This window comes from Lissotriton helveticus, chromosome 6 (genome assembly GCF_964261635.1).
Source record: "Lissotriton helveticus chromosome 6, aLisHel1.1, whole genome shotgun sequence".
NCBI lineage: Eukaryota > Metazoa > Chordata > Amphibia > Caudata > Salamandridae > Lissotriton > Lissotriton helveticus.
In genome coordinates this window covers 322,301,478-322,322,357 of record NC_136067.1, presented here as the reverse complement: position 1 = coordinate 322,322,357, position 20,880 = coordinate 322,301,478, and the positions used below count along the sequence as shown (strand labels likewise).

General features: G+C 44.2%; 1 protein-coding gene across 8 annotated transcripts in view; it reads right to left on the bottom strand.

The window, feature by feature from the left end:
- CYRIA (CYFIP related Rac1 interactor A) overlaps nt 1-20,471 on the bottom strand; it is a 339,563-nt gene extending 319,092 nt beyond the window's left edge. For 2 of the 8 annotated variants that reach the window (XM_078647763.1, XM_078647764.1), the window contains exon 1: nt 20,121-20,337. The gene's annotated coding sequence lies outside the window, so the exon portion shown is untranslated. Of the gene's footprint in view, nt 1-19,681 lie in introns of all 8 variants that reach the window. The other 6 variants (XM_078647768.1, XM_078647767.1, XM_078647765.1 and 3 more) reach the window with 6 other exon arrangements.
- Between the last annotated feature and the right edge of the window lie 409 nt (nt 20,472-20,880).

Sequence of the window (20,880 nt, the reverse complement as noted above, 5' to 3'; positions counted from 1 at the left end):
TGCTGTTCAGCATTGATAAAAGTTAGTGGTGTGGAGGAGAGTGGTGTGGAGTGTCACAGCCTAGAATGGCGAAGAGTGGAGTTGATTGGAGTGGCAGAGTGCGCCGTGTATTGGAGTGGCATAGTGTTGAGTTATGTAGAGTGGTGCACAGCCGGAGTGGCGTAGAGCGTTGCAGAGTATAGGGCATTGAGTGCTGAGGCATTGAATTCAGCATTGTACAATGTGCAGAGTGGAGTGGCATATGGGAAGTGGAGTAACGTGGAGTGATGTAGAAAGGAGTAGAGTTCAGTGGCGGAGAGTGCAGTGTTGCAGAGTAGAGTGTCAAAGTGCAGTGGTGTAGAGTGGAGTACAGTAGAGTGGCATTGAACACAATGGCGTAGAGTACAGTGATGCAGAATATAGTGTGTGCTGTAGAGTGCAGTGATAAGAGTGCAGCTGTGTAGAGAGCAGTGGCGCATACTGCAGTGGTTAAGAATAGAGGGGCCTACAGTGCAGTGGCGTGGAGTTGTGTAGAGTGGCATAGAGTGGAGTGGTGTAGAGTAGATTGTTTTCAGAGTAGAGTGAAGGGGCGCAGAGTGGAGTGGTGCAGGGTAGGATGGAGTTGCATAAAGTTTAATGACGTCGAGTAAAGTGCTGGAGAGTGCAGTGGCAGAGTGCAGTGGTGCAGGCTAGATTATAGTGATGTACAGTGAATTGGCGTAAAGCGCAGGGCCAGAGAGTTGAGTGTTACAGAGTAAAGTGCATTGGCGTAGAGTGTATAGACAGAGTGCAGTGTCGCAGAGTGGAGTTGTGCAGAGCAGATTGGTGTGGTCTAGACTAGAGTGGTGTAGAGTACAGTGGTGAAGAGTACAGTGGTGAAGAGTACAGTGGTGAAGAGTACAGTGGTGAAGAGTACAGTGGTGAAGAGTACAGTGGTGAAGAGTACAGTGGTGAAGAGTACAGTGGTGAAGAGTACAGTGGTGAAGAGTACAGTGGTGAAGAGTGGCGAATGGTTCATTGGCAGAGTGGTACATAGTAGAATAAAGAGGCATAGCGTGAAGTGGAGTAAAGTGCAGTGGTGTGACATGGTGTAAAGTGGAGAGTATAGTGTGTGGAGTGCAGAGTGGAGTAGAGTGCAGTAGCGTGCTGTAAAGTGAAGTGGTGCAGAGTAGAGTGAATTGCCGTACAGTGGAGTATGCATGGTGTGGTAGCACACTGCCATTACAGACAACAAATTTTCAAATGAAATGACCATTACATTTGAACAGACATACAGTTTTACTAACAAAACTATATAGTGCACAGACTAATATGTGTGAAATTGTGTCACTTCATTGTAATGATTTATTTTGATCATAATAAAGTATTTGTTCCAACACACCCCTAAAATAAGAAAAATGTCCTTCATTTGTGTTCCTAATTCTGATATATTCTGAAATACTTACACAGTGCATTTAAATGTTGTGTGCTAGAAAAAAACTCTTTCCTACCCACTAGTATCCGGCAAGATTGTCACCTAAAACCTCTCACTTTGAAGTTTGAGAAAGAATAGTAAACAAGCACCCTCGGAAGACCGTACCTTACATTTGATCTCGGTCTTTGAATGCTCAGCAAACGCGATGAGATAAGAAAAAGATTTAAAGAGCCGTTTACAGTTAAATAATTAGTGGAGGAATACCGTAAACACAGTTTAGGGAATGGGAGGGACAAACTGAACCTGGATAGCCTGAAGCAAATAAAGCCAGCAAACGGAAAGCAAGAAAACGTGAGTTACAAACCAAAAAACTAAGAGCAAACAACGGGTGGAATGCATTCTTAGGTCAACTTTCCCAAATCTATAGGCAAGTGTTTAGATCTAGGAATCACTGAGTACGTTTTTAGAAAATTGTATTGGTGTATCAATGGATTCAAATATGGTACTCTGTATTTTACAGTGAGTGATGAAAGGTGTATGATGAGGTGTATCCGATTGTCACGTGGATGATGTCATCAGTGATGTCACTGACCAGGTCATGAATGATGTAATGTGTGACATCATCAGCAGTGGATTGCGGGCGCGCGAGTTATACTTAGTACAACTAACCATAACGGAGGAATTTCAATGGTTTTGTTTGAGTGAAATGTCCAGCTAACTATAACACCCCTGAAACCTATGGTTTTTTCAGTGAATTTCTAAGGTTTTTTAAATGATAGATCCTAACTATAACCTGCCTGAAACCTATGGTTTTTTCAGTGAATTTCAAAGGTTTTCTTAAAAGATAATTCCTTAGTATAACTTAATAATTGTATGTGTGTTTACCAATATATATTTCGAGTTTTGTAAAAAAAAGGAATCTGAAATAAGTATATTTCCACATTTATTTTACTGATAAATATGCACTCATGGCTGAAAGACTGACCGTTCTCACTCATGTAAACACTCTTAGATGATAAACTATACACAACCTTCATATTAAAATGTACAAGTTTTCTTATACAAGGATATATATTGCTCTAAGGCTCTTTACTAAAAGTCTTTAATTGTTTTTACACTTTTACTTTTAGAACGACAGACCGATTGTCCTACTACTCATCATTGACAGCATTTACACACACTTAAAAAATAACCCAATTTCAGTATTTATCCACACTTTAAAATAAATACAGAGAGGAAAATACTTTTCTGTCTGTATTTATCTGAAAAAAATCAATAAAACATAAAATCAAGGAGCCCTACTTATAATTTAAGAATATTTTCAACTTAATTAGCAGTAATTAACATATAAGTGTGGTAAAAGTATGACGCAGCACCGTCAATACCTCACTTTCAAGAACAGCGTTCACAGTTCGATTCCAAACTCCATCAGCATCTTAGCCCACCACTATCTAACGCCCCAAACGCTGGCACACCTTTCCGGGGGTAGCTTTATGCTTTACAAATGCTGGCATTTTTTTTTATTAAAAAGCATAGTGATAATAAATATTAATACTTTCTTTATTTTCTTCTATTGTAAACGATATTTTTTTTATATCTTCTATTTAGATGTTTTTAATCATGAGAATGCAAAGGACACAGTTTACCGGGTAACACTTTTTAAACTCTCCAACGTATGTAGATAAGAAGGTAAAACAGTTAAAACGTGAGCACGTGTAAACTGTAAAAACGGGACAACTACATAGGCGCAGCCGAATCTTCCTTCCATAGACTACTAAACAACCAAAAACTATATAAACCACACCTATTGTGCGCTTAGTTTAGTTTTCGCAAGTTATTTCTGCATCGCCAATCTTGCTTTGAGTCAACAAACATATTCCGGAGTTGTAAGTTGTTTCATTATGGCATAGAGATAGTTATAATTTGTGGCTATTTGTCAATATTTAAACATTTGTATCTAGAAAAAAGTGTTATTGCAAGTTTTTCCCCTTTTACTCTGTAACGTAAGCAGCTTGTTTCAGAAACAGATAGATTACAACAAGCATTGCTCCTTTTCTGCCTCCTTTCACCTTATATATTGTGACTTTCTATAATATTATATTGTCACTGTACTTTGCTTCAGAGGTGTTGGTGACCCGTCGGCGCAAACCCTAAACATTTACAATCAACGTCACCACCTTCCAGTTGTTAGTGTGTTTTCCCCTAGGGATTATATACTGCTAATATGTATATTATAATATTAACAGTTATGTTAATCTCAGTGGACTTCATGACCCGTCACAAAGAGTAGAGATATATAAGCAACGTCACCAGCTTCTGGTTTTTAGTCTGTTCCCCCCTTTTGATCACATACTGAGAAGATATATATTATAATTTTCACAGTCATGATCTCAGATGAGTTTATAACCAGTCTCCACGAATATCACACTTTTTGACCTCCCGGAGAAAAGAAGCTCAGAAAATATTTACCACTCGAAAGTACTTTGTTATGGATCTTCTGTTAAATAGATAACTTTATTTTCCGTTTCTTTTTACTGTAATAATGGTATCAACCGTTATATTGTAATAGATTGTCCTATTGTTACATAAGAGGAATAGGAGATTTTTCGGGGCCTTGTGTAATACAGCTTAGAAAACATTACAACGTACTTTATCAGATATTTTTTTCAGGGAGCACATTTTACGAAATTGCAGAATAAAAAATATAGCTTTCATACATACTTTGTTACTTTAAATATTTGATAAACCCTACATTTCTAAATGTTGTTTTCTAATTTCTATTCTTCTCATTTGCGGTTCCTATTGACCTTCTCCCTAAAGCATATATAGGACCAGTTCTGTATATTATAATAGTACTATCCTATATATTCTTAAGTGAGTATGTGATTTGTTAGCGGAACAGTGTGCGACCTCTAAGCACTACGACAGAATGTTCCCGAATTCTACAGAATACAAATTTGAAAAATAATAATGCATACATTTCTATGTAATATGAAGTCACTTGTATTTAACTGTTTTTTACTTGTTCTCCTGACCTCAGATAATGTAGTGCGGGAGTGTTTGTTGTAGTACTTCTATTCTACTTTATCTAAAAGTAACTGATGCCCTCTTACATTATCAACAATATGGGGCAACACTTTTACAAACTATAGCAGAAAAAAAGGAGGGTATGGCCACGCTTAACTGATATTTTATGAAATTGCATTATTAATTGTAATCCCTTTCATGTATACAGCGTCAGTTTCTGAAGAAAATGTATTTCTATTTGCTAAATAAAAACTGTTTCAAACCTAGACTGAATTTTTTTCTGCGCAACCACACATTCCCATCAGAAAAGTAAACACCACATTATAAGTAAATAGTGCTCCTGGGAAGAATCCCACCCACAAACTTGATTAAAAAAAACGTCGCAAGACACTCATTTTTCCGCCGTGATTTGTACACCACACAGCAATTATATAAATGGCCCTTAAAACATATAAAAACAATTTTTACCTTCATAATCCCTGCCCACCACCTTGTGACTACTATACAGAGTTAATAGTGTCCCTAACCTCCCCTCTACTACTTTCTCTTCCCATACTCCTTTGCAAGTGTGTCACAAAATCACTAACAGTGAACCGTTCCCACCCAATAAGGAGCATACTTGTGCTCGAAACACTTTAGCCAATAAAATATCCATGTTATTCCCCAGAGGAGGAAGGAATGACTGCTAAAACTTCTACTTTTAATGCTTCATAGCCAATGAACATTAAGCTTTGTAAGGTCCCGCTTGGAACACCCAATTAAATGTCCCTAATACTCCGCGAAGAGGGAAGGAATTGCTGACAACACTTATACTTTCAACAGTTTACAGCCAATCAACATTAAGCTTGGGAAAGTCCTTCTTGGAGCACGTCAGCAAATCAGATGTCTCTCCTACTCCGCAGAGCAGAAGTGAATGGCTGGCAACACTTCTACTTTCATTAGTTCGCAACCAACCAACATAAAGCTCAGGAAAGTCCTCCTTACAACATGTGAGCCAATTAGATGTCCTAGCTACACTCCGGAGCAGAAGTCAATTGCAGAAAACACTTCTACTTGTTGTGGCAACACGTTAGCCAATTAAACGTTAAATTTGTTCCACGCACACATACAGAACACGCCGTCTTACATATTAATAAATTTCCTGTAACAAAGTGACTATCCGTAACAAAAGTGAACACTGCCTAATAAATAAACATTATTCCACATTATATTAAAGAAAAGCCACAATAAGCCGCATTGTTATTTTCCCAATATAATTTACACAGCCTACTGCACCCCCCTCCCAACATGAGTGAAGCCCCGGGAATGTGGGGGCCCCAGCGAACCCCGGCTATTATTTTTATTATATTTTCCACTGACTTCTTCTATGGCTAACGGTTCCTATGGAAAACTTTTAAAACTCCAGCACACTAACTGTTTCTATTAGCAACATAGTGTGGTGAACTTCTAACCTCTGTGCTCACTTAAGTGTTCCTTGAACTGTTACTATGGTAACAGGCAGTAAGACCTTTGGGGGTAGGGTTGAAATGTACTGGCTGTACAGAAACCGTTATATTTACCCAGGATCCTCTACATTACAGAAAGGAAAGCAAAGTAAGACAGAACACTGTGTACCAGATTTACAATCCCCTTGCGCCACTTTCGTGTCACTTTTCCCATCTTAAAAGTGATGCAATAGTAACGCAATGAACTTGTAAATCTGCCCCTCTGCACATTACGAGCAAAACAAGTACACAACTCTTTCAATTCTTTATCGATCACAATTACACAGTGTTGCTTCACGATTCACAATGCACTTCAATAAATACTTCATGCCTATTTAAATGGGAGACGAGATTGTCGACATTACAAAACTTGGTGGCATATTTACAAAGACTGAGTTAAAATTGTCGCCGCTTTAACGGCTGCAACCTACAACAATAACGCCAAAAATGGACTTCAAAACTTTGTTATCTTATTGAAAGATTTTCTCAACATTGCTGTTTACTATGCAGCAGTGAGAGCCACTCCCCAGAGCCATAAAATAAATGGTTGGAGTGGGCTGCAAGGCCCCACCCCCTGCAAAATTAGAAGTGGAAGGGCCTCAATGACCCCTCTCAAGCCCCAGGAACCACCACCCCCAGGGGCTTTGTGTATTGTGGGAGGGAGGCTGCGAGGCCCTCTGCCTGGAGCCCTTGCGGGCCCTGGGGACCACCATGCCCCAGGGCCGGCTCCTGCAGTGTCCCGGGGTGTCTACCCCCGAGACACTGCTGTTTGCCATCAGAGGGCGGGAGTCTCGCAACTTCCGCCCTCTCATAGCAAACTTGGTTTGCATTTTGAAAAACAGAACAGTGAAATCCAAACCAGATTGCTTTTCCACATGCATGTTAGCAGCTCCCCATGTGGAAAAGCAATTCCGTCTCCCGAAGGACGCGGGGAGCCGGCGGGACCGTGGGGGCATTGTGGCTCCCCCCACAGTCCCCAACATTTCATATAAGCCCCAGGGGATGGGGTTCCCGGGAATATTAGATATTACTCATAGGAGCTATTTTTATATTGTAAAATTAGAAGTCGTACACCCAGCACGGCGCTCAGTGCAGCCCCCTGGCGCGCACGCGCTGGGTGCACGACTCAATCTGTAGGCTGCGCGACTCCAGCGCCTTTGGTGCACAACTTCTACACGTTTGGGAGCCGGCATTGCTTTTCCACATGAAGAGCTACTAACATGCAGCTCCCCATGTGGAAAAGCAATCTGATTTAGATTTTGAAAGAGAGAACAGATTTCCTTGCTATGGGAGGGTGGGATAGACACCCCGGGACACTGCAAGAGCCGGCCCTCCCACAATACATAAAGCCCCGGGGAGTGGTGGTCCACGGGACTTCGGAGACCTTGCAGCCCCCCACTCAACCATTTTTTTTGTAGCTCCGGGTGCTCCAGGAGGGGGGGCCACACAGTCCTCCTCCCACAATACATAAAGGGTGGTGGTCTCCGCTGATTTGGGGACCTTGGACCCCTCCCCCCCACCATTTTTTTCTTTTTAGCCCCCGGGGGTGACGATTCCCGAGACTTGGGGGCTCCTCTGGGGCCCCCATAAAATTTTATAATTTTGGCCCCAGTATTTAACCAGGACTAATTATAAAAAAAACTCGGTTTTATTTTATTTATTTTATGGCAGAGTCCGCGCACCCTACACGCACCTGCCGGGTTTAAAAAATTAAAATAAATTGTGGACCCGGAGGGTCCTTCTGGTGCCCCCTAAGCAGGCCTAGAGGGTAAAATTAGTTCTACCCTGCCCCCTTTCTCTGTTTTGCACACATATTCCACTGACTTCCTCAGCCTCGCTTCTACCGAGGCACAAAATGGCTGCCAACAGTTCCTGGTTTCGATTGTTGACAACCACTTGTCAGCCAATTAGCATTCGGCGCGTGATCGGAAGGGTGCGCTTATGGTACAGTGACGATCCTCACACAATCCACGGATCCACCACGCCCATAGATATATAAATGACTTTAACTGTCATTTTCTCAGGAACTACTGAACAGATTGAAGTGTGGCTCAACGGTCAGAGGCGGCAGACCCGGAGGCTGAGGTCGGCCCGGGACCAGGGTTCAATTCCCGACGCGGCCGGGTGCAGGACCAATGTCAGCGGGTCCGATAAATCTCGCCTCTGTGCAACTCTAACCATGGGGTTCCACGCTGCAACTATGGGCAATAGCTTGCTTAATCTCCACTCCGGCCCCACCACCGCCGGGGATGCCTGGCTTCACCTTGGGGATGCCCAGTAAAGGGACCATCTCACAGGGAAAGCCAGGACGGGTTCCCCAGTGGTACAGCGCTGGGACGTTCCAGGGTAACCACGCGCTCTATAAATCCAACATTTATTCATTCATTGACACCATTTAAGCGGGAGGCACAAGTCTGAACTGAGGACCACCTCTTTGCCAAATTTGGTGTCATTCCGTTCTGCCGTTCGGGCTGTGGCTAAAGGACCTACAGGAAATGCATGGGGGAAACACGTTTTGGGACCCCCTTTTTTTGTCGGCCCCCACTTGACGAATCACGCCGAAACTTTCAGGATAGGAGCGGACCAGAGCTGGCCAAAAGTTTGGAGAATTTCGCAAAGATTCATCAATCGGTGTCAAAGTTATTGGGAATACAATGTTGCGGATTTCAAATGCATAATAGATCCTAACTATAACTACCTACTGGCGACTGCCAGTAGGTAAAAAAAAAAAAAAAAATTATGTGTATATATATATATATATATATACACATACATACACACACATACATATACATATATACACACGCATATACACTCACACACACATACATTTACATATGCAGGGATGTGAAATTCCTATAGCCCGACGCCCAGGACATACTGTTTTGGGTCAAGGGCAACACGTTTTCATGTGTATTTTGTCCGTGGGACCGATAGGCCCCCCTGCAGCTCAAACCATTTGGCTGCCAGACTGCAGTACCGCATTATGTATCAGGAAAGGGCACTGTCTGCAGTTAAGGTAATATTTTTTGTCCATATGTTAATGCTGTTCAAACTTGTATTATGGTTCATTAATTGAAAGGCTCTATTATTAGGGTTACCTGGGGGAACGAGTTATATTTTCTCGAGATGAGTAACTAACCGTTGAATTTCTATGGTTTTGTGCATGTAAAATTCAAACCTCACTAAAATGTTCCTTTAACCATTGTTTTTTTCCAGTGAATCTCAATGTTGTTTTTTTATATCTAAAGAAAAACTTATCTTTTTATCACACCGAACTAGTTACTTTAACCGTTCCTTTTTTCAGTACATTTCTAGTTTTTCTTTTTTAAACAAATATTTTATTACCTTACGAAAATTTGGACCTAACAATAACTAAACACTGGCCATCATGTGTGTGTGTGTGTGTGTGTGTGTGTGTGTGAATAATAAATATTGCAAAATACAAGATTGAAATTTTTTAAATGGCGGGTAAATATAAAGGAATTTGAAACTGGAGGCTAAAATTAAATTGGTATCCTTAGCTTGCTCGTGGGTGCAGCGCATGTAGAGCACATAGAATCTACTATGGATGACTAGTTGCCTCAGTTGAAGCACTCAGATGCGCCGACAAAAAGACTGCAAGTATTAGGAAACAAAAGATTGTGATACTCTAAAGTCTAGCATATTGCTTCATATTTTAGAAATGAAACCACATTTTTTAAAAGCTGCAACCTTCCCACTAAAATGCTGTTGTATATTTTTGTTTGAGAATTCAATGCCCATGCTCTGAGCCCTAAAAAGTAACCCGACCCCTAGCCCTAAAATGTACCCCGACCCCCCCAACTGAGCCCTAAAAACTACCTCGACCACCCTTGAGCCCTAAAAACTTCCAGACCCCAGCCCCGAGCCCCGAAAATAACTCAGACCTCCTCAGCCCATAAAACGAGCCCATCCCATAAAGCTACACCAACCCTTAATAAAAACAACCCTCCGCCCCTCCCCCCCCAAAACCTGGCCCCAGGTCCACTACCTTACTGCGTCCTCTCCCAAATCCTTCCTGTTCCTGGGCCCGCCCATTCCAGCATCCAGACTGTACATATGCCTTAACCACGCATATGCCTGGTTTCCGCCAGAGTGGCTGCGCTTGCGGGAAAGCAGCACGCATGGCAGTTTCCCGCACAAACGGATGTAAATACAAACAGGAACACCTACATCACGTCTACAATTTAATATGTATAATAGACCTCATGTATTATAGGTGATGTACAAATGTATTCTCATGTATTCTCATGTAAAGCACTTAAGCAGCCTTTGGGATGAAGTACAAATCCCACAATACACAAATCTAAAGAAATGGACCCTATCATATCCTTTAGATGCCTTAAACTGTTTATCAGCCTTAGGTTTGTATCCCCTCAGACTCTGTTCTAAGGCTTAACTACCACTCACCATCATAAATGGTTGATAAATTCCATCAATTAATATAACATTACAGACAAATTGACTGCTAATATCAAGAACCTCGAGCTATTCCTCCACTAACTTGTACCATATACAAACTACTCTGGGGTGACAGCAAGGTGATTTGTAGCACTTTACAAAAACCTGACCAAAAACATAAAAAATGTATATCTTTTTTTTTTTTTTATCATCCCAAAAGGTATTTGTTGAACCACGTGTTATTTGCACGGGTGGCCGGGTATGCTCAGACGCGAGTCCATTGCTCTCCATGCCATTGGAATCAAGCTATCCTGGCTGATGACGGCTGATAGCCAGAAACCGGTCCTAAGATGCTTGATTCCGGTCCAGGAAAGACATGGCTCAGCAGTTCAGGCTGGACTGTTCCCATGAGGGACAGGGTCAAGACTGTTTTGCATATGGCCATGTCTGAACTTGGGTGGTGTGGTGAGCAAAATAACGATGGATTAAACCCAGATCTGTGACTGGGGGTGAATGTTTTGCCATTGTGCAACATTCCGTCCATCAATTGTTGTTTTTGCATTTGCACGGGTGGCAGCACTGTGTTTCTATAGTATGCGCAACCATGACCAGATCAAAGCTGTGCTTGAGGTACCAATAGAGCACAACGCAAAGGGGCTGGCGTCACAGGAATCCTGCTTTGTTAATATTTATGAGGCAGGATTTAATTTGTGACTTCTTGCAAACAGAAGTCAATGCAAAGACGGCGGCCTGAAAGGGACAGCATAGGTTCATTAATGCATCATTTCTGTCATGTGCCTATATTGAAATCACTGTTGCTTAAAGGAACTAATGTTAAAATGTCTAAATAAATAATAGACGGTTACAGGTATGTGGGCGTTGGGTACATAAATCAGCCTGTGATAATGATACCCGCTTCGACTGATGCTAGCAGCTGCCCATTTCACAGAGAAAGCTGCTCACAAAATACACATTTCCAACTTATAACGTGTTATCAAAGCCTTGCAACCGCAGGAGCGAGTGGGCAAAAACCAGATACCTTTACTTGTGAGTCGGAAGGATGATGAACATTTATTTACCATCCATTTTCCTTGTTGTGTGCAGTGTTGACAAAAAAAAAAATGTCATTTGCCGGGCCTTTTTTTTTTTTTTTTTTTTTTTAACAATGCAATTTTGGATTTTGCGTACACCAGCGAAATTCCAACGTAAACAACAATTGGCAAAGCCACAAGGTCTTGCTTATTGACTTTCCAATTTTGTTCTAAGTCATTTGGCACGGTATCCCAGCGCAGTTCTTTACGGTTAAAGAATGTAAGGATTTTGCCGGGGTTTTTTTTAGTAACTGATACAAGTTGAATTAGTAAAAAAAAAATTGAAAAGGCACAATAGTGTTATTTTAAAGTGCTTGGGGTTGGCGGTCAAGAAACAAACCCTGGGTCATCAACACAGGAGGGCGGGTCGTAGAAGCAACAAGGGGGGTGACACGTAGAAGTAACAAATTGAAAGCGGCCCGGGCAAGCAGCGCAGTTGGGGGAGGGGGGGGACAGCCTGGGAAGAAGCGCAGTCGGGGGGGCGTCAGCCGGGGATGCAGCGCAGTCGGGGGGGGGGGGGCGTCAGCCGGGGAAGCAGCGCAGTCGGGGGGGGGCGTCAGCCGGGGAAGCAGCGCAGTCGGGGGGGGGCGTCAGCCGGGGAAGCAGCACAGTCGGGGGGCCTTCAGCCGGGGAAGCAGCGCTTGCACCAAACTCTTGAGAAAAACCTAAAAAGGTTCCAGTGCCTCAGGAAGCACTGCAAGTTCAAAGTGCACAATTTCACAGTTCAAGGAATAAAACATGGTAAAGGCGCACCAAGACGACATGGGTACTGAGACTATTGAGTGGGGAAACATTACGCCCGCGTGTTGAAGCGGTAGCGCGCGTCCTCGTAGGTAGCCTCTCCTCTCACCCTGTGCATGGCATCAATGAGCTATTGATGGTGCTAAAGACCTAAGGAGTCAGCGGAGATCACGGAATATTCTTTTCTCTTCGAATTACTTTTCATTTCATCGAAGGACCGCGGCGGATGTGTGCCAGCGGCGCTGTACGATCTCCACACCCCTCCCTCCTGCCGCACTGGTCGAAAGCCACCGTGGAGTTGAGACGCGGCGGCCCGCGGTCTCCTCCGGGACAGCGTGGGCGGCGTCAGAACTGGCTCCAGAGTCAGCGCTAGTGCTAGCAAATCTAGCAACGGTAGAATCAGCGCTTTCTTTCTGCCAGTGGACGGGCAGCCCGACGGTTCTGCCGGAGTCTCCAAACAGGTACAGGACGACCTGGGGGGATGCAGGGAGGACGGTGAGAGCGCAGCTCTTTTTGAAGCTAAGACGGGGGATATAGCGCTGTTGGAGGAGTGTGATAAGATTGGCCTTGCCGCTTTAAAAAATCCCCCGACTAAGAAAGTGGGCAAAAAGAAATCTAGACGAGGCAAGGGCACATGAATTTCACAGGCAACACTGGAGGCTGATACTGGAGGTGCTGTAGGGGTTGTGTGTGCTGATAGTGCTCTAGGGGGTGCTTTGGCTAGTGGTACAGGTACAGGTTCGCAGAAAGGGGCCAGCTTGAGCCAGGAGTCCCAAGTAAAGGGGGCAGCTACGAAGGCGGACAGAAATAAAGATCTTATAAAAGCACAGAGAGAGAAGCGGTAAAAAACAGCGCTGCACGTATTACACTCTCCTTGCGCTCGTTTTTTAAGGTTCTGCCCCAGGTATTGAATATCCACTCCATTGACTCCACATGTTATTCGGACTTTTCCTCCCTTAACACGTCCCCCTCAGCATCCAAGGGCACTCCAGCTATACCCACCGATACTCTTAGTAAATTTGGTCGAACCCACAGGGCAGATGGAAGTTCCTGTTGCACCAGCTGCATTAGCTAGGAAACCCAACCATCCAGTCGCCTTAGACAGCATCAGCCACCCCGAGAAGGCATTGTCACATGCTGTGGGGGGTCCTTTCTTCCCCATCGGTGTCTTCCCGGGTAGAGGAAGAGGATTGCGGCTTAGGTGGGGTGGAGGGCTCGCCTAGGCTCTCCATAGAGGGCCTTCTTACATCTATGAAGGCAGACATAAAAAATGGTATCCTGGTCTCAGCTGAGAATCAATCAGAGATAAGGGCAGCCTGTGAGGTCCTCGAGAAAAAGGTTGACCTACTCAATAAAAGAACTGAAACGTTGGAGGATTCAGTGGAGGAGCTCAAAGCAAACTTGGGGTCTGTTGAAGTAAAAATCCAAGCCCTACGCAGAGATGGCGATGCCATGCGGGAGAGAGTGGAAAGCTTAGAGAACTACTCCCGGAGGAATAATCTTCGACTACTGAAGGTGCCGGAAGGAAAGGAAGGGAGTGAAATCAAGTCCTTCGTGGTAAAAATATTAAAATATTCTCTAAATCTCGAGGAACCGTCCGATCTCTTGGAGAAAGACATGCAGAGGGTGCACAGAGACCCTTTCCGTTTAAATCCCGGTAGGGTGAAACCTAGAAAAATGTTAATTTCCTTACATACACGTTAAAAGAAAAGATTTTGAGTTTGGCACTAAAAGCGAAATCACTAAAGGGTCCAGATTTTCTAGTCGAGGTTTGTTCAGATCTATCTAAAACTACACTGGATCGACAATGGGAATTAGGCCAAAGGATGGAGAAATTTAGATCGCTCGGTGCTACCGTGCAAATGAGATTCCCTGCCTTTTTGCGGATCATGTACAACAACAAAATGTATAATATTAGATCCCCCCCTTGAGGCTGACGAGCTGCTGGAATCCTTAAGGGATGTTTCACGAGGGAGAGGGGGTAGTCCGACCTGAAGATACCCGGATGTTAGATAAAAGCGCAGGTACTAAAGGGGGAAAATAGCGAGTCAAAAGGGAAAGGGAAATTAAACAGGGAAAATAAAAAAATTAATAAAACAAGAGTAAGGTTGGGAAAATATAAAATATAATATATATATATATATATATATATACATATATACACACATACATCGATACATACATATACACCAAAAAAGAAAATAGGGGAAAGAGGAATTGGGAAATAAATAAAAATAAGGAAAAAAGAGAGGAAAGAATTGAATAAGGAAAGGGAAAGGGTATGATTCTTTATTTGTTCCCCAATTTCCTTAGCACCACCACATAGTATTAGGGGGTAAAGTAGAAAGGGACAGCCAGAGGGCGCAAATACTGGTCATACATCTGGCCAGTGTAAGTAGGGATGGGTTTCCCAAGGGGTGGGGGGGGCACGGGCACAGGGGGCGGTGGGGGTGAAATTTTAAAAATATCTCATTTGCTGGTACCCTTTTGGTATCATTCAATCTTTAATTGCATCCAAATCTTTTGTCATGGAGTTCAGAAGTCTCCTCTGGTCAGGCCAGAGATGTATCGAGGGCTTCTTAATAAGTGGTCTACGGGGAGGATGGAGGTGGTGGCTGAGGTGGAGGTTGGGATCCCATGATGTCGCTCCAGTTCTTATCCTGGAATGTCAATGGCCTGGGTACGAAGGATAGAAGAGACAGAATACTCCAATATCTGAGAGATTCCTCGGCGCAGGTCATTGCCATACAGGAAACTCATCTTCTCAAATCCGAGACTACAGCTCTATTGAAAAATCAGAGATGGATTGACACTTTTGTATGTACGGACCAAACTGCTAATATTAGAGGGATTTGGTGGTATTTAAAAAACAAGCCAAGGCTCAAATAGTCGAATGTAGGGAAGACCATAGTGGATGATGGCTTTTACTAAGAGTCTCTTTGGGAGATGTGCTGTTCTCCCTGGTGGGATATTAGGGCCCAAACCGGGATGACCCCACTTATCTAGATACCATCCGCTGCCACCTATCGGACTTTCAAGACCCGGTAATTTGGGTAGGGGATTTAATATTGTATTAAACCGCAAGCTTGATAAATCACCCAACCCTAGAGCCTGTGTCCCTGTTAAATCCAGGCAATCTCTTTTGCTAATTATGGCTCAGCTAGGGTTGGCAGATATATGGAGGGAAAGGGTGGGTGAACAATTGGGGGTTTCCTTTAAGAACTTAAAGTACAAGCACAAGTCTAGAATAGATTATGCATGGTTCAGTCACAGTCTTAGAGAATCAGTTGAAGATATAGAATATATGCCATCTCACCTTTCGGATCATTTGGCAATCTCTTTTAGCCTAACTCCTGTCCAACAAAATCGGCACAGTTCATGGTCCTTCGATCGCACCATTTTATTAGTGGAGGATGAAATTAATTTCTTTCAGGCTGAGACCAAATACTTCCTTGAGGTAAATCTAAATTCAGCAAACATCTCCATGGTTTGGGATGCCTGAAAGCCTTCTGGAGAGGATGTATCACCAGCAGAGCCTCCTATAGAAGAAGGTTATTTAGGGACACCATCAAGGGTCTACAGGTAGAAATGAATACTATAGAGCTTAAACTAGGGGCCCATATAGGCTCAAGGGAGGATCAAGGAAAACTAGTCTCTCTTAAAAACCAACTTGAAACTATTCTCCAAGATAGGGTTGCCAGAAGGTGGGAGGCGAGTAAAATCTCTCACTTCGAATTTGGGGAGGCAGCAGGCAAGATACTCGCTTGGAAAATAAAAACAGACCAAGCGCGAAATCATATTAGAGAGATTAGGGTCGGGGGAGAGTCAGCTTCTCGCCTTTCGAACTCAGAAATTGGGAGTGCATTTCAGGAATTTTTTCAGACCATATATAGGGAAGATATTAGGGAAGACTGTGCAGATAAAAACATCTGGCTTGAAGGGGTCTCTTTGCCCAGACTTTCAAACGATCAAAGACTGGGTTTGGAGGTGAAATCTCTGAGGAAGAAGTAAGGAAGGCCATTGCTCAGTCTAAACGAGGGAAGGCGGCTGGCCCAGATGGATTGCCAGGGGAGCTGTACCGAACTTTTAGTGAGGCCATCATTCCAACTTTGGCGAAAGTCTTTAATAGTATTCTCCTGAAGGGAGAGAACCCCCCAATTTCATGGAGTGAGGCGACGGTAGTTTTGATCCTTAAACCAGGGAAAGACCCGACTGAGTGTGGATCCTACCGCCGATCTCACTCCTTAATAAGGATTATAAACCAAGATCAAAAGGGCTTTGCAAAAGGGCGCCAATTAGCGGACCTCGCATACGATCTAGTGGAGGCTATTGATATCGCATCCGCCTTTTCTCTCCCCTTGGCCGCTCTTACCCTGGATGCGACCAAAGCCTTTAATAGGGTGAACTGGGCCTATCTGGCCGCGGTAATAAAAAAATTTAATTTAGGTGACAGATTCTGTCGAGTGATAGAACTCTTATATAAGGCACCAACAGCTAGACTCCTTGTTAATAGCGCACTGATTGAGGCTTTTAAGATTACAAGGGGTACAAGGCAGGGTTGCCAGCTTTCCCCCCTCCTCTTTAATCTATATATTGAACCCTTCGCTCAGGTCCTTAGAGAGGACCCCAATATTACTTCTTTTAAATTTGCGGGGTGGGAAAGGCGGGTGGCCTTATATGCAGACGACATCCTCATATTGACTGCTGATCCCGACCTTGCTTTCCCAACAGTTATCAAGAGGGCGGAGGAGTTCGGCAAGGTTTCGGGATATGAAAAACGCAAATAAAACCGAAATAATGGCCTGGAACATTAGTAACACACAATTGAATGTCGCCTCCATCTTGCGTTATCTAGGGATCAGTATTATACAGGAGCTAGGGAAAATCCCTGAATACAATCTTGATCGGGTGTTTAAAACATGTCAGAAGCAGCTAAAGGCTTGCGCTTACCTCCCCTTATCCATCTTGGGGAGGACAAATTTAGTGAAGATGTCCATCCTGCCCAAATTCACATTCCTCTTCAATTCCATCCCTTTGGCTTTTGACACCAAGCAATTAGATAAGTGTCAACGTGAGATTAACTCTTTTATTTGGAAATACAGAGCCACCAGATTGGCGTGGAAAAAGCTCAGGCAGAGGAGGGAAAAAGGAGGGTTGGCATTACCCAACCTTCATTACTATGCATGGGCTTTTCAGTTCTCGCATTCAAGAATGCTTTTTAAAAAAAAAACTCTATTACACCAGGAGGTGAAATGTTTCGGGCCATGTTAGAAGGGGCTGATTTACCAGCTGAGGGCTTCTTGTTTAAATTTGGGGACCAAAAATTCTTCAAAAAAGTCAAATTAAAAATTCTTCAATCTTTGGCTAGAAGCTGGGTAACAATTAGAAAGAAAACAGGACTTAGCTATTTTTCTAATCTTGCACCACTGTGGGAATCACCAGGTACTCCATCTTGCCTACAGGATATCTTGGCTACTCCCCTGAAGGATTCTGGAATTATGAAGTGGAGAGGATTGTTGGTAGGGGGTGCACTGCAGTCTTCGGAAGAGCTACTGGGGAGAGTGGGCTCCAGCTTATCCCGATTTAAATATATGCAGTTGAATAGTTGGGCGCAGGCACAGCTCAGACAGGGGGTCCCCTTAGGGAAAGACAGAAATTTGGAAGAATTACTGGTGGCAAGGCCAGGGGGTAGTAAAGAAGTCTCACTTTGGTATTGGGCAATTTTGGAGGAGGTCGATGGCGATTTTAAACTCGTCGATGAGTTATGGGGAACTGAGCTAGATATTCAGTGCGAGCAGGTGTTGATAGATTCATTCTCTCTCCTGCATAAATTAGTGAAACCTGCATGGTTGAAGAGAAACCACCTCTTCACAGCTCATTGAGCGTATCTCTCTCCTTTAAGGCTATCAAAGTTCCAACCAGGGAAAATATGTAACAAATGCGGTTTGTCAGAAGCATCTGATGTGCATGTTTTTTGGGAGGAAGTGAAGGTGACGCTGGGTTCTATTCTCAATGCCGCTCTGAGCATCATTCTCCCACTAATCATTTTTGGTAGCGATGACAACATCTCCGGCCGTGCAAGATCTTTTCTTTTCTATGCTATCCTTTTGGCAAGAAGACAAATTTGTAAGTTCTGGGTAGACGCCGCCGCACCAACAAACTCCGGCTGGCTGACGTCCCTGTATGAAACATCTAGAGTCGATCTGGCTAGATCCTGTAGCAGGAAAAAACTCACATTTTGGTACCTATTGGTACAGTGGAGATAGGACTTCCGGGTTGTTGTTTTTTTCCCCCAGGGTCCTTTTTTTTTTTCCCGGGTCCTATGATTATGCCTTCCCTGCTCCATGGATCATTGTTACGGGTCGCCCAGGTAGATAATATGGTCCAACAGGTTGAAAGTTACCTTGGTGGAGTTAATCAATCACTCCTCTAAACCTGGATGCTTCTTCCGCCAATAACTATTTTGTGTCTCGGTGTGAGATCCAAAATGATCTTAAAAAGATCGCTTGAACTCGCCCAGGTAAGACACACAAGTTGGTCGGTGTTTCCTAAATAGGGGTTAAGGCAAATGAGGACAAAAAAAAAAAAATAATACAATTTAAAAAAAAAAATTGACATGGGTACTGAGATTTGAACATGATTTCAGATACAACACAGCTCTTCAAACCATCATCCTTTTGCTCAAAAAAAGGAAAGCATTAAAGATATCCCCCTTAAGTGCTATGGCACACATTTATTCTCATTCATTCACAGCACTCGCTGGTATTCTGAGCTAACGTCAATACCAGCGAGGAAAAACAAATACTCCAGCAGGGTAATATGGCAGAAGACAAGCATTAAAAGTACACAACAATTATCAGTTACTAAAAATCATAGGGTATCCAGCAAGTAGTCATACAGTAGACTGTTTTGTGCTGGAGGGGGTGGACAACACAGGCTACAGCAATGCAGTCATATGTATAGCCTGGCATGTTCACACTTGAGATTTGCACCAGTCAGGCAGTCAAAAGAGTGCAATCTATATATACCATTTGAGCCCTGAAGCAGATGATGTACAGAGCACACTAAAGTCACATGCAGTTGAGGGTTAGCACCTAGAAAACACCTCGGTAATCGTACAGCAACGCCACAGAGGGAAGCAAAATGAGTTGGGAATCTATACAGCGCCCTCGATAATCTCAATATAGGTATATACATAGAACACCATCAAGCTGCCACACCATTAAGCATCCCACCTTAAAGGGCAACACGCTACTTCTACCAGCAAAGGAGAATTGAAAACATAATGTTCCACCAACACCCTCTGACGGAAGAGTCCATGTACAGAAACCTAACATGGGGGGCGGAGGGGGGGGGGCGACAGATCACCCCTTAGCAACATGAGCATAGGAAACAAAGCTCCCTCCGGTAACATGAGCAGGGAAGGCCGACAGTACCAGGCAGCAAGTGCTGAAAACATACACCAGCGAGCAGCATGAGCAAGCAGAACACACAACACTCTGCAGTGAAGCCAGAGCACCTACCAGTAACAGGAAACAATACTGGAAAAAATGGTAAATGCAACCCAGCCACTACAGCGCTTTAGTGTGAAGCAGTATATAAAGCAACAAACACCACTGCACCCCTAGTTCCGGGTAATGCAGTACTGCTGCATCTCTAGTGCCAACGTCTTTGCCAACGAGACCAGCAGCAAGCTGCACTTACAGCAAACAATCCCATTACAACAACGGGAACCAACAGCAAAAGCTGTGGGCAGGGACAAGGCACTGAATGAGGGTGATGCATGCCCCGGGGAGGGACCGGGAGAATAAACGCGTCCTCTCGGGCTGCTGGGGGTGGGGAGGGTGGGTCACTGCAGCTGTCTGCGGGGGAGGGGGGGATCACACTCATCCGTTCCGCATCACACTTGACGCAGGTGGAAGAGAGGGGCGGAAGGGATCCTCTGGCCGGACTCATACTCACTGGGGAGGCTTGGCGGCGCAGCGGACCAGCGGTTCCGTCCCTCTTCGTGTTTCACAGCCCAGCTCTTACCGGGCGCGCGCCTGCCTGGGCGGGGCCGCGGACGTCGCGCAACTAGGTGGGAGACGAATGAGCGCGCGCGACTCTCTCGCGCACCCGCAGCTCAGCAGTCCCCTAGCGACAGGCTCCTACTGCGAACGCGAGCCAAGCAGAGAAGAGTGGAAGGGAAGGGGGGTCGAGTCCGAAACGAGGGGTGACTGGGCGTGGCAGTGGGCGGAGCCTCAAGCCGCGAGCGACGCGCACCCTGCCCTTTTCTCGCACGCTTCTTTACGCGTGTGGCAGCGCGGTGACAATAGGCAGCGGGAGGGGACCAGGGCAGGGGACGAGGACGGGGGATGGGAACCGTCTCCGTTTAGCCTGCTTGGGGTTTCTCTCTTGCGGGCAATGCGGGCCTGTACTTACAGCCTCTTCTCCTTTCCAATAGAATTAGTGACCCGTCAAAACTAAATTGACTTTGATTAAGAGACTAGAGTGGTTTTCACATGCAGACGTATTTTTTATTATACTGCGACAGTCGAAATTATAACATCTTTTCTGTGGCTGGTGCGAGGTACTCTAATGTATATGACAGAGTTTATATTTTAAAGGCTCTGAGCTGTCAGCAACTCAGGGCTCTGAATTCTGTTTTGATGTGACTTTTCTGACTTCCTGTTCCTGAACATCAAGGAACCTTTGGAGTCAGTGTTTGTCCCAGTTTGACTGA